Here is a 14,081-nt window from a genome sequence, read left to right on the forward strand (position 1 = left end):
CCCGTGCAGCCACAACCCTAGGGAGCAGGGATTCCTTGTTGGGGTAGAGTCACATGCAAGATAAGAAGAAATGCCAGAGTTTCCAAGATGAAATCCAGTCCCTTTGGAAGAAAGCAGGGAGAAAAAAAAATCAAACCACATATCAATGATAAGAGGACCTACATTTGACCCCCAAATTGGGATGCATTTCAAATCCTTACTTTGTGGGAGGCAGCTGGGTAAATTCAAGCATTCACTTATCAGAAGTGTGCACCTCTCCTGCTCATTGTGACTGAGATTCTTCTTGTACAAAATACTGATCCCTGTTAGGGCTTTGCAAAGCAGTATTGTGGCATTTTCCATAGGGATACTGGTATAGAAAGTTTTGAGAAGTAAAAATACAGGTCAAAGCAGCTTTTATCTTAGCTCAGGAGAGACAGAGGTTTCCACATATTTTATTTTTCACCTGACCCTCTTAGGAGTTCCTTTCGCAGATAAATAATTCTATTATGTTTCATACTGAAACATGCAAAGATGATCACTTTGGTGGTTTTAGTTATTTTTCTTCATTAGCTGTTCTTTACAGGTCTTTTAAGGAGCTGGAACTGAATCCATGTCCAATCAAACTGATCAGCATTTTGGGACATGACTTTTCAATCACAGCATGATGTATAGTCATTTAATGTAACTTTATACAACAGAGCTGTTTGGATTATTCCCTGAAGATTATCTGCAGGATCTTAAAGAGCACTTTGGATAGCTCAGAAATCTCAGCACTATATATATTTTTCATTACATTCCCGCTGCTTTTGTAACGTTTCCAAAGTGTCAGTGCTGGGTACGGTAATAGAATAGGACTTGCAATTTACTTCACTGAGATAGCAATGCTGTCTAAGGTGAAATTAAAATAGACTTCACTTATTTGTGGAATTAATTATTTAAATGTGCTCAACAATCACTTATGTCAAGCTTCCATGTTTACATTTTTTTTTCCCTGTACAAATGCCACAAAGACAGTGTTTGGTGGTAGAAAGTAGCTTTGCATTAATAATAGTAGTCCCTTCTTGTGTGTGCTCTATTATTTAAAATGTGGTTTAGTTATTAGTTATTCAATGCAGTGCACTTGTCGGGGACAAAGTAAATGGGGGTGGGTGGGCTGGAAAGGGGACGTACATTAACTTCTGTGTGCACAGGGAAGCTCTTGGTTTGTCCAGCACTCGGTAATTTAGGAAGATCTTCACTGCAAGTGGGTAGCACCTCCATAAAGATGGCAAGGGAAATCTTACTGGAGTTTTCAGAGAGGAAGCCTCATTTAAGGATCACAGAAATGAATAATGTTGCAAAGATCTTCAGAAATTGCACTTACATCACTCAGCAGCTTCATTTTAAAGTGTGTATCTGCTTGAGAGTACATTTTAAAACTGAAGAATTTGGGTGTGGATATGAAGCAGGACATTTAGAAGGCTCTCTCCTGTGAAGAAGCAGGTTTAAAGGTCTTTTTTTTTTTTTTTTTTTTTTTTTTTGTTTTGGTTTGTTTTTATATATATATATATATATTTTTTTTTTTCAACAGAGATGATCTTTGAAATCTTTTCCATCAGTTCTCTCCACATTCCAATTTCAGTTTTATAACACCCCTCACTGTGCAAGTCTTGGCAGGAAACTTGCCCATCTTGCAGAGCCTTGCATGAATAATTCATTTAAGTGTCATGCTGATTCACAAAAGGTTGGAACATTTCTTTGGAGAAAGTGTTTAATAAGATTCTTCCAAACAACAAAAAATACAGCTTTGTGTGAGTTTTATGGGGTAGTATCTCTTAAAAGGTTTTGCACAATCAAGGATTTAATGAACTGAAAACCGAAACATATGGGAGTCCCTTCTACCTATTTGTTTCCTAGGCTGAAGTATGGAGAAGAAGCTGCTTAACTGGGGTCAGAAACCTGAATCTGTCAGATCTGAAAGCATAGGCAGAAGTTCAAGAAAATGGATACAGCTCCTATTTGGCTCCTTATATTCATATCTTCATTTGGGTGAATCTATGTGACAAAGATAAAGACAGAGAATGAAGCACTTTCACTTATTTTCCAAGTCAACAGAAAATATCACACAGCTTCTGCAAAATACTGTGTCTCTGAGAGACTCCCAGCTACACGATGTCCCAGACATTTTGTTCCACAAGGCGTGGTTTAGCCCATCAGATAGAGGCACATAGGTGTGTTCACAGCCCTCTGAAGAACGAGTTAGTTCTGTGACAAATTATGCATGTTTAGAAGTAAATGAAGTTTATTGGAATGGAGGATTTTATTTATTTATTTATTTATTTATTTATTTATTTTTTCTTTTGAGGACAGCTTTTAAATAGGCTTTGGTGATCACCAACTACCCCTTTCTCACAAAAGGAACTCCATCTAAGAGGATGGTATGAAGTAGGAAGTCCCTTGGATTTTTTCAAAAGATCCCTTCCAATTTTATGTATTTATAATGTTGTGTTATTACAGTTTTTAATGTGAAATGTTTTGCCATAAATAAATAAATAAATAAATAAAAGGGTTAAACCTATGTCCAGAAACAGTTAGAACACAACATCTCATCAATCTTGCTAGTGTTGGCAGGCAGTCTAGCAGGTGCTTGGCAGCTGTACAAGTGGGATAAAATACTCTGTGATACTCAGAGGATGAGAGACCAGCGTGTTTCCAATAGGACTATCTGGTGAGAAGAAAAATAGCTCACAAGGTGAGTGTTCTTGGTATATAATTGGTTTCCATTATTAAGTAAATTGACTAGACGATCATTATATTGGCGTCATCTCAAACCATTTCATCAGAATAATTTGGTCTCAAATCTGAATTAAGGCAAAGGCTCTCACAGGTGTTGAAGTGGCCACACAGTGCAGTGGAGCTGAGTGTAGAGGTTATTTGCCTGACCTTACTAGCAGTCAGTAAAGATGAGGAGACAGCCAGAGCCCTTTGGGACTTTTGACTGTCTTGCTGTGACTTTGCCTCTATCCTCTTTCAAAGCTGGAATAAGTTACAATATTTCTTTCAGGTCTCCAGTCTGAGAAGGGATAGGGAGCCCTCTGTCCTAAATTTTCCTCTAGCAGCAGTGGAACCAGCTGCTCAGGAAGCTACACAATTGCCATCCTTGGAGATTTTTAAAACTTAGTTAGAAAAATTCATGGCTGACTTTGAGTGGGGAAATGATGATCCCTTGTGGTTCACTCCAGCAAAGATTTCTATGCACCCATGAAACCTTCAAGGAAAGAGTCACTTTGGGCTTCACTGGGGCTTTGAACAACACCCAGCTGCATGGGACAGCCTATAGAGCTGGGTCATAAACTATAGTGCCTTGAATTTCATTGCAAAGATACCAATAAAGCTAACTACGTAAATGGGCTGCCTGTGTGTCTGGTTCACCCACCTCGGGGATCTAGCCTATTTTACGGTCAAACTTGCAGCTTGACAGACTTGAAAGTTTGCACATTCATTACTGCTGAAATGTCTTCCTACACGGATATTGCTCTTCATAGTGCCTTCCAGGGAGCTCATTTAAAGATTATATGGGTGACTGGTGTTTTTTGGTGTTTGTGAACCAGTTCTCATAATCAGGATCTAAAGGAACCAAACTCCTTAAACTTGCTGATTTTTTTTTTTTTCTTTTTTTCCTAGTTGTCATTTAGTTGAAATTAGTATTGTAATTGCTTTCTCTGGAGACTCTATAACTTCATGCACTCTCATTTATAGATAGGAATATGGATGATGGGTGACTAATGCTGCTTAGTTAGGCATTTTTTAAAAATAAATAGAGAGTCTGTCAATCCATTCTCTGTCAGAGAGAGAAACAGCTCCGGTTTTCACACAGTCTCTTCCTTCAGGGGATTCTGTCTTAGGAAGTACCGTAATAGACAGAAGTATGGGTTTTGACTTCTTTGGCAGTTTTCACTCTTTCCTTTGAAAAATACCCTTCCAGTTTTCTGATAACATTTATGGGAGCTGAGAAGTGCATTGCCTACCAAGGAACAAAACTTCTTGGAGTGACGTTGACCACTGTATGTCGAGCCCATATTCTCTAATTTTGTAACTAAGGACAATAAAAGTTGAACAAGCAATATCTGTAGCCTGAGGACCTCAGCTGTATTGATTAGGGCGGTACTTTATAGATTTGAATTAGCTGGCAGTCTGTCCTTAATTGTTTAAAAATGGCCTGGTATGTTAGGCTGTCCATGTATACCCTTTGCAGACAACTTGCCAACCAGCCATTTCTTTCCCTATCAGTAGTTTTGTGATTGATTTATTCAGTTCAGATTGCTCTGACTGCAAGGTTCAAGAGGACACTTCATGCTACTTTTATGAATGTACAAGATTTTCTTTCCGTCCGATTAATGCTTCACTCTTCAAACATTACCTACATTTGCTCTTCATGTGAACTGCCTTGTTTCCCACCACTTAAAAAAGAAAAGGAACCAGCCTATTTAGCAAGTCTTCTTAGTAGTCAGCCTCCTGTTTTAACTTATTTGTGGGCTAGAAGATGAAGAGAAGCAGAGGGTGGAAGATGTCACCACAAGCAATCGGCCTGGATCCAAACAGAAAAATTCATGACCTAAATGAAGTATCTCCCTCCAGATGTCAGAACAGTGAATAAATGTTTAATAAATTTGCTTCCCAGGTCAGCTCTAAATCACTATTTTTATGTTTGTGGTTTGACCCCTGCTGTTTAACAAAAGCAGCACAGTTAGAATGGAGGAGGAGCAGCTATGTGCTCCCGAGTGTCCCTGTTGGGAGCAGCCACATCACTAACACCTCCAGGACAAAAACCTCCAAGCCTGGTAACCCAGCTTTGAGGATGAGAAATACTATCTCACAGGTTTCCTTGTACAAAAACCTGCAGGAGCAAAGAGAGCATCTCCGAATGTTATAAGAGCACATCGTAACAGGTTGAGCACCTGGGGGTGAGAGCAGCCAGCAGTGACTGCTGACTTGGCTGCTGTCCCTAAGGGAGCCACCCCCCGCCACGAGGCCCTGCCTGCCCCACAAGGGAGCTGAGGTTTTTACAGTGCCATGGAGAAAAATAACTGTTAGATGGCTGCATTCAGGGAGTGAGGGCACAAAGCCAAAGTTATACTCATGGGGTGAAAACCTTTTCAAAGGCTTGACCCTTACAGCTTGTTTGAGCTTTATCTACAGGCAAGGGGAAAAGCCTGTTACTACCACTGCAGCCTGAAAACCAAAGAAGCTTTGATTATATGTGTTAATCCTCCACTGTTGAGTGAAGATGCCTGGCACCAAGGCTTCACTGTATGCAAGATTCAGCCTCGTACTCCAAATTGGCCCCCATGATTCTCGTGGTGTGCTATAGCATAGTAGCCTGTCTGAAAGCCCAGCCTCAGCTCGCTGTGCCTATTATTAGGAAGCCAAATGGGACTGCACACCACACATTTTTAAGTGGAGCATGGAGAATGTCAGCAAATTCTCCTAACAAGTGGCAGAATTTATGTGCTCACAGACTAGTCCCTACGTTGGAGATTTATGGTATTCTCCTTTCATGCTGTGCTGTTGCTGCTGCTCTACAATTAGAGGGAAGCTGGCATTAAAAACATCTGCTACCCATGTTGGCTCATAGTTGCCAAACTTTTCGCTCTTATCCTGCCAAGTAGTACCTTGCCAGCACTACCGTTGTGCGTAAACATTAGCTTCCAAAAGCAATGCTTGCAGACATTAGTGCCACTGAATCAGCACTAATACTGACATTGCACTTAGGGAAGGGGAATGGTGTTCAAGGATCAGGCTGGCTTCAGGCTGTGGCCATACCTGCTGGACCGTATGTGCTGCTGACAAACCAGAGTGCTCAGAGCCCTGGCATGAGGGTCTCACTCATGTCCACAAGCACAAAATCTCCTGTTCCCAACCCTGACCTGGCCATTAAGCTGCTTTTTTTTTTGGGGGGGGGGAGCTGTCCTTACTCTGTTCATGGGGGAAGAGGGGGGACGACTGATGAGTGGAGCACAGTCACACATAAAGACTGGGTCCCTGCCTGCTGCAACAATCTGTTATCTATTTAAAATGATTACCAACAGATAAAGAAGTTATCAACTTTTCATTTCCACTCTTCAGTCTAACAGTTAGTGATTTTTTTTCTGATTGCTTCCCTTCATAAACACCCCATTGTAATGTATGCAACAACATGTGTTCACAGCACAGAGAGGAGAACCACAAGAGAGCCAACTGCTACAAACCCTGCACAGGAGCAGTGAGCGGGAGCGTGGCAAGGTTTGTGAGTTACATGAACGTTGGCCCTCTGTCTTCTAGCTACATTTTCGGATAAGGTACCTCTGGGGACAGCTAAAGATATTCAGCAGCCCATATGTAACAGACTTTGCTTTGGCCATTGCAATATGTTACAGATATCTGGGGGAATGCTTCATGCTGCAGGACTGTGTGACACTGCAGAAGGCAGGGATGTGGCACGGGGAGATCTGCCAATCCAAAGCACAAAGCCAGAGCCCAAATTTACCAGCTGTTGGAGGAGATCATGCACACACATTTAACGAGTACAAGGCTGCACAACCACTACGGAAATATTCCTCTATTGTCATTTCTAAGAATAGAAAAATATAGGAATAGTGAACAGTGGGCTGGGTTTAGATACTGGTAAGGCAGCTTGCAATGCTTCTCTGGGAAATGGGCTCCCAGATGAAAAAGGTTCTGGTGCTTTTCTTCAAAGTTGGCTGAATCTTATTGATTCATATAAGCTGAAAGTTCAAACTAGCAAGAAGTAGGAATTAAATGTAAATAGTATCAATAGACCCTAAGAAGTCTTTTAAAAACTGCTACGTGCATTTCTTTTTATTCTTCATGGAACAATCTCTTCCTTCCTTCAGGCAGCATTTAAACTTGGGCTGCTGTCAATTTTCCCAGCTATTGGATTTTTCCTCTTTTCATAACTGCTCTGTTTTCTTGTAGTTACCTTTTCTTTTACCTTTATTTTTATTTTTTTTTATTTTTATTTTTTTTTTAAACCAAAGAGTCTTCATATTTTTCTGTAGCTTTGTGTGTTTGCAGCATTCACTTGGTCATGGAGTAAGACCTTGGCTGTGTGGGCATCCTCCAGCATTGTGTTATTTCTAGCTGAGGAAAAAATTCCCTTCCACCTGTACCTTCTGGATGAAATGACAGCTGGTAACTATCTCAGGTTTATCCCATGCTAACATTTTATTAGCCAAACAAGGATATCAAGCTGTTAATATGTGTATAGCAAGTTATAGATGTGAAAGATGAAGTTTGGCATTTTATATTGTACTTCATTCAGCGTAAGAGCTGCAAGTAAGTTTTTGATCTTTTATTTTTGCATCCATGGTCTTGGCTAGGCCAGTTTTACTCATCTTATGTATTTCTTTACTTGGAGTACCAAGTACCATGGCATGGGCTTTTTGCAAAGTGAGGTAGTTTACCTCATTATAGACCTGTGGTATGAAACTCACAGTTGCTTCTTTTCAGAATGCATTTAAAAAGTATCATTAGGTAAGAAAGGAGAAAAAAAAAATCTAACAAGACAGCAGGCAGAGGAGTTTTAGTTTCTTTCTGGGCTGAGCTGCAGAATTTAAGATGCTTTTATTTTTAGGTGATTTTGTCAGTAGAGGTTGTTGTTGCTACATTCCTCAGTTGTCTGTAGCCTCACTCAGAAATATGGTATTGAGGGTTAAATACATACATGGTTTTTCTTCCTTTAAATTTGAAGCTATATATTGTGACTGCAGTGTGGGAGCAGACAGCGAGGAGATTAATCCAAGCAGTGATCAGCAGAGGGCACTGATCCAACAGGAGTCAGAGTAAACTCAATTGTCATTTTACTTCAGTGCGACCTAAAAGGGACCAAGATTAATCTGTTAATATTCTCTCCTTCCCTTTCCCTCCTATATCAGTGTTAATTGCCAAACAAGTGACAACATTTTCCAGTATATTATAATGGTACATTATGCACTGCTGCTGTAGAAATGGTTATTTGCAAATTTGCTACACACTCCTCTACAAACTGAAGAGGTTTTTATGTTGCTTCTGTATGTATCAATACAAATAAATAGAGGCTGTAATTTCTTCTGTATCAAATTTAACCTACATGCTTTTTAAAGCAGTCTAAATATTAAAAACAGATTATTGGAATATTCCACAGAAGTAATTTTATTTATCATAGTTTACTTTCAGGTAAACCTGTCTACTTCCTTTGATTTTATTTTCCTCCAAAAGATGCATTTTTCTCAGGATTAGAGAAGGTGTTTCGTTTATTTATTTATTTTTAACTATGCATTCACAGCCATATTTAAGAACTGTTTTACACCTCTTGTCATCTAGACTGATAAATGAAACCGGACCGAGACTTGGCAGAAACAGCAATCATAAACCTGGCTGCATAAAACGCCCCTGTAAACTAAATGAAATGGAAAGCACAAGGCCAGCATGCCTGGGCTGGGGTGCAGGAGTAGCAAAGAGGGGCATATGCTGCCGTGGTGGAGTCAGTGGGAGCGATGAAGGCTGGCATGTTTGGGAATTGCCCTGACAGCCAGGGCCCTATAAAATTTTAATTTGAGAAATGAATCTGTTCTGAACTTGAGAGTCAAGCCCTGCAGCTTTTACTTGGGGAAGATTTTTTGCTAAGATAAATGAAAATAGACTTAAGGACTCTGACAATAGCCAGTGGGCAAGCCTCTGTCATGTGTCTGGCAAATAACCCATTGTAGCCCTGACCTGTGTCACAAAATTGAGGTCAATAAATAAATATTGGCTTGGTGGTAGCATGTCTGAGTGTCACAGCATTATTAGAAGCCTTGCAGGGTGAGTGAAGGACAGTTTTGTGCTGGATTCCCACAAACCGTATTTTTATTGCCTTTTATGTATTAGTATTACTAAGAGCCTTATAGAAAATGTAACTATATCCTACAACATTTTCTGAGATTTGGCTAGTTTGCTGTTTTTAGAAGAGTTCTGAATGAAAGAAACTTACTATTGATGGCACGCTTTATATATATATATACTGAACATCATACTGCAAACACAAAAGGGATCTGAGTCTTAGCTATTTGGGATTGCTGACTCCAATGAACACACTTCAGCAGGACCTCTGGGGATAGTCCTTCTTTCTCTTTCCTAATTACTTCAATATAGCAATTAAAGTGGGCAAATGTCTTGAATGGCTGGAAAGGGGCTACCCCAAGCCCTCTCCCAAATATATGCTGTATGTAGCATGCTTAGTCTTTGTCCTGTGAAATTCTTGTCTAATTCTTGTCTAAATACAGATTGCTTTGTTAGCACACAACACATAGTTGTCAGTTATGGACTCATCTTTCTAATTTCCTAGTAAAGTTCAGCAGAACTATTCCAAATTAATGCTATCTCACCTGAAGGAAGGCACACACTTTTAATATCTTCAGACTGACATAAGAGACATTATTTTCAACTATGGATATAACATTTCCCCATTAACAGGTAATACATCTTTGTGAGTGCTGAACACTTTTCTGAACACAGTATTCATGGTGCATGATCACTCTTCCAAACATCTATGTAATGCAAAGAGGTCAGAGCTAAATATCGGGCCCAATTCTGGCAGCCTTTTCCTCACTGCTTTGTGAGTGTTGCTTTATCCCATTGAGATGAAGAAGGCTGGATTTTGTTCTTACTTATATTTTGCACATGGCATAACAGCACTTTCAGATATGTGGCACATATCTGGGAGCAGTTGTTCAAAGAGGTCTTTGCTCTGAGGTTGGATTGCCATGAGCTCCAGGGGAGGAGTATGGGATCAATCATTTCCAGTGACGGGTGCAGAAAATCAGCCAAGGTCTTCATACTTCTTAAAAAATAAAAGTTAGCTTTCCTCACAAGTCCTGCTTCCTTATCACAGAAACCAAAGATACAGCTAGGAATAATTGCTTTAGCCTTTAGTTTTGAGTGGAGTTTTTTCTTTTCCTCTGCCAAGCAAATAGAAACAGCACTCATACTAGTTTAACATACACTACTATCTAAGAAGAAGAAAAATTCAATAGAGATGAAGATAACTTTATTTCTGTCACCAAAGAAAAATATATATTTGATCTAATCTATGCTAAACTTTTCCTTGCAGTTCTTGAGAAATACAAAAAAATCTATATATCACACTCTTGGCCAGCAGTTGATGACATTAGCCTTCAGTTTTTCTCTCTGTAGTCTTACTAACAACAACAAAAAAGGTACAGCGTAAGCTTATATATCAGTAAAGGTAGAGCAGCAGAGTTCCCATGCACCTTATTTTACAATTTGCTTTGACATAAAGTGAGAAACGACTGAGCACAGCCTTTACTGCAATAATTGGATTTTTGCCATCAGGAAAAGCTTGTTACAATTGTGTCCTCTGAGAAATAATACACTTTTTAGGTTTAGTTTTATAGAATCCATTCTCTGTAACCTTAGAGGGCTCAAACTCCAGCGAGACAGATGTGATATGCACAGGCCAGATCCTTCCCCACGTGAGTCAATAGTCTGTCATTGTTCTGTCAATAGCATTGGTTGGTTTACACCAACGTGGTCTGAAAATCATTTTGTGAGACACATCCTAAAAACACAGACTAATTTAAAAGCAGTCTCTTTTGTCTTCCTCTTTTTATTTTGTTTTTGTTGTTATTGTTGCTGTTGCTTCAGCTGTTTTGCTAGTGATTTTGCTGCCTGTATGGAACTTCCTTCAAAGATCACTTAATTATAAAATCTGCATGGATATAGCACCTGAAAACATCTCATCCTATAAAGGTTGAAGCCTAATGATGAGCAGGCTTTGGGAGCTGTGGATAGGAAATTCCTTTAGTGTTCTGAAACCTGCTATGGTGCATCTCTCCATCATACCTGGGCTCCTTCAATCCAAGAATCTGTGGTATTATGCACATCTCATTAAACGTGTGTGACTTCCTAGATTTCTCTAGTACTACTAAATAGATCTTCACTATAAATATTGATTATAATCTACGGTGTTTTTTTAAAGGACTATTTTTGCCATTCTCCAATCTACAAATGAAGCTGAAATGAAACATATATATATATAAAAAATATAAAATTCTGTTGTTTCAGATTCTGTTATTCTACAAATCTATATTCACACTACACTCACCAGAACTTTAATTACATGGTCTGTTAAAATACAAATATATTTAAAATGCTCTGTTAAATATTTTGTTATTACTTATTCTTATTTTTATATTATGACATTCAGGATATCATTATAGTAAAGTTTGAATTATTATTTTTTAAAAATCACAAGTAAACTATTTTATTTGTGTAAGGAGTTACCAGAGCTCCTTAGTGTATGTGAGCTGAGGGATTAAAGTCTAACTGTAAGGTACATATTGTAACAATGGGTTTATGGAAGCATGAGAAATGAGTGGAAAATGTAAGTGCCTCTTGCTATTACAGTGAACTGCCATTACAGTCACTCTGTCCTTGTGGTGCCATTTCAGCCACTGAAGCAATGGCAGAGAATCAGCAGAGACAACTCCAGAACAGCCCTTTCTCAAAGGAGAGTGGTCCCAGCAAAACATATTGGATGTAAAATATTGGGATGACTTGCACGGACGTACCACCTCCACCTATGGGGGCACAGCTACAGTGCTTGGGAATTCATCTGCTGGAAAACAATACATTCAAGGCTGCTGTTGGAGTACCAGAGGAAAAGACCTGAGATGGATCCCCAAGAGCAGAAGCAACATTGCATGTGAACATCACTACTGATGAACTTGGTGAGGCCACCTCTTCATGGCTCAGTATGTACAAGAGAGTGTCTCTTCTTGTCACCAGGACTAAATATTGCATGAAGAATAGTTACATTTGAGAAAAATATAGCCCCAAAATTATAACTGTAAACATATATTCTCTGGGTTTCCCAAAAGTAAGGTCTCTGCAGACTATCAGCTCTCTGATAGATAGATAGATCAGCCACCTATTGGAGTGAAGCTGAAACATTCACACCACCACATTCATACCTCTTCCTTTTGGAGTCAATAGTGAGTAGTTCCCATTGGTATTAACTGCAACAGGATTAGGCTGTGAATTATTAATGACACAGGATAACAGGAGCCTGTTTTCTTTAAATACAACCACTGTGAGTTTGGAAGTGCGAGGTGATAGTAATGAGCCATTTTGAGTAGAGGGAGATGCATATTAAGTCAAATTGCCTTGTACTCAAAATCAATTTGAATTTACTTCAGACTTTGCATAACCTTCTCTTCAGTGCTATACAAATGTCTTGATAGACTCATTAAAATCTGGAAAATGGGAAAGAAAATCGTAAGATCAGAGACTCATGAAAGAGCTGAAATAAAAATCCATAACCGAAGTGTGAAGTTACAGAGCGGATCAGTGAGAGTTTTAAGTTTCAATTTCTTTCACTTTGTGGATTTAACATGTACTAACTGTTACTTTACCATTTTTATGTAGTGAAACATACACATTACAACCCATTTCTTCAGATTTCTTTTTGCAGGGTCTTCCCTCTGCTATTCTGCTTGTGTGGCTGACGGTGGAGACCCCTATAATGTCTTTGACAGAACAGAAGAACAAATATCATTATATGTGTGAGAAATAACAATTTTTGCAGTCTACTTTCAATTTGTTATCTTAGAGACCAAAATAGGAGAATATCCTGAACAGGAGGAATATTTTATAAGGTAAATATCCCTCTTCCCCTTCTAGAAATAAATTGCAAATATGATTTTCCTCATCAAGGAACGTGCACTAGTTTGCTTTTCAGAGCTCCTCTGACTTGCTGCTAAGCACAATGTCTTGTGAGTGCATGTTTCACTACCTGTCCTTGTTCACCTCCAAATGGACAGTACAAGTGGAAGCATTTTATTGACTGCTACATGACCAAGCCCAAATTGTTTTCTCATCTCTGCACTACCATTGAGGTTAAAAATGGGCTCTTATCATTAAGTTTACCTTGTAATGTGACTTTTATTCTGATGGAAGATTTTCAGCTGAAACTCCTATTTACATCCCAATTTGATAGAAAAAAAAAAAAAAAAAAAGAGTTTTTCCTTATCATGATTGTACAGTATAAAACAAATTGCTTCAGATTATGATTCCCTCCACTTTAAATTGTCCCATTGTTTAGACTGGAGCTGGCTGACAGTTTCTTCATTTATCTTTCATAGTCTAACACTGCAGTGGATATATTCAAGGTATTAGGCCGCTGCTGATTTGTCAACCTTGACCTTCTGCCACATTAGCTCATTGCAAACCTGACACTCTTCATTTCTCAGCTGCAGATTCTTTTCTGAGCTCTCTGAATCAAGATTAGCCACCACTGTTTATATGAAAGATATATGGGCATGTATCAAAAGCCTAAATAGTGTTTTCTTTTTCACACTGGATCCTTTATTCACCAGTTTATATTTTACATCAGCAATACATCTAATCATTAACATGATTTAATTGCTATTTGTTTAATCTCTGATTTATTTTATGAACTTTGTCTGGCTTAATAAAAGCTTTTACAAAGCAGACCAGCCTGTACCTGAAATACAGTCCATTGAAATTATAATACTAGGGTGTAAACACTTCTGTGATTGCTGGAAGTTAATCCCATGTTCAGTTTGATAAAACTAACCGTTGCTTCAAAGCCACCTGGAGAGGCAGCCAGCATGGTATCATCAGCTCCATCTCACCAGGAAGCTGGCCTCACTTCTTCACAATAATTCCTTGCAACTCTGAACACTCAGTTGTTGGACCTCATCTTTAGAACTAACCGGAATTGATGTCACCAGGAAATTCTCACAGGAATAGCCCCTTTAAAAGAAGTTAGGTATGACTCCCACTACAATTTGCTTCTTTAGTCTCCTTGCAGTGAAAGATGATGGAGAAGAAGAGCTATTGCACAAAAACAAACAAACAAACACCTTCCCCAAATAACATTACTTATTTTCAGGTACAGTATCTCAGACACAGTGGTCTGCAAGACTAACAGTACCATTAAATACGTCATTTTCAAAACCTGACATAGAATCATAGAATGAGTTGGGTTAGAAGGAATCTTAAACAGCATTTAATTCCACCCTCCCTGCCATGGTCAGGGACACCTCTCACTAGAACAG

Source organism: Oxyura jamaicensis, chromosome 12 (assembly GCF_011077185.1).
Source record: "Oxyura jamaicensis isolate SHBP4307 breed ruddy duck chromosome 12, BPBGC_Ojam_1.0, whole genome shotgun sequence".
NCBI lineage: Eukaryota > Metazoa > Chordata > Aves > Anseriformes > Anatidae > Oxyura > Oxyura jamaicensis.